A 925-nucleotide genomic window follows, 5' to 3' on the forward strand; every position below is an offset into this window, starting at 1 on the left:
GTCTGAGAAGCCCTCCTTGCACTATTTCCTCCTCCCCTATCCCTCCAGCCAAGCTCATTGCAAACCTTCTCTGCCGGAAGCACTCTCTCCATGCACCTCACCTGCTCCTTGTCACGTCTTCAGACGCCCCTCCTGACCCTTCCAACAGACACTCGCTATGTTTTTCCTGCCTTGCACTCAACACATTTGTCCTTTAATTTCATACTAAAGCAGTGCAGAGGGCTGGGACACTGCTGTTTTGTTTACCTAGCCTCTTAACAATGCCTGATAAGTCCTAGGCATTCAGTCAACGGTTTGAATGATTCCTGGAGTTCTCTTGAGCTACATACACACTCATTCACTCTCAGTCTTTGTGAAAAACTTTGCAATATATTGGGGGTGTTTCTTTCCCTGGGTCGGGAAGATCCCCTGGAGAAGGGAATGGCAACCCACTCCTGTATTCTTGCCTGGAGAATTCCAAGGACAGAGGAGCCTGGTGAGCTACAGTCCATGGGGTCACAAAGAGTCAGACATGACTGAGTGACTAACACTTTCTTTTCTCTTAGAAAGGTGGTTTAAAACCATGGCTGTGTGTTAAAATCTCCTCCAGGTGATTCTAAAAAATCCTAATGCCTGAACCTCACCCCAGACTATTCAAATCCAAGTCTGTGGGGGGTAGGATGCAGGTATTTATAACTTTTTAGAGCTCTGCTGATGACTCTGATGTGCATCCAGAGTTAGAACCACTAGTGTAGAAGAAAAAAGCTGTTTTCATCCAACCAGCTGATAAAAACCATAAATGGGTTCATCCCAGAAGGACCAACAGGTAAGGTACATAAGGACCCTCACACGGGCCGGCTATGCTGAACTCAGCCTCCTGCGAGAGTAGCTCCTACGCTTTGTCGGTTCCAACAGAGCAGCAAGAAAAAAAGAAACCAGACCAGAG

This window comes from Bos indicus, chromosome 11 (genome assembly GCF_029378745.1).
Source record: "Bos indicus isolate NIAB-ARS_2022 breed Sahiwal x Tharparkar chromosome 11, NIAB-ARS_B.indTharparkar_mat_pri_1.0, whole genome shotgun sequence".
Taxonomy (NCBI): Eukaryota; Metazoa; Chordata; class Mammalia; order Artiodactyla; family Bovidae; genus Bos; species Bos indicus.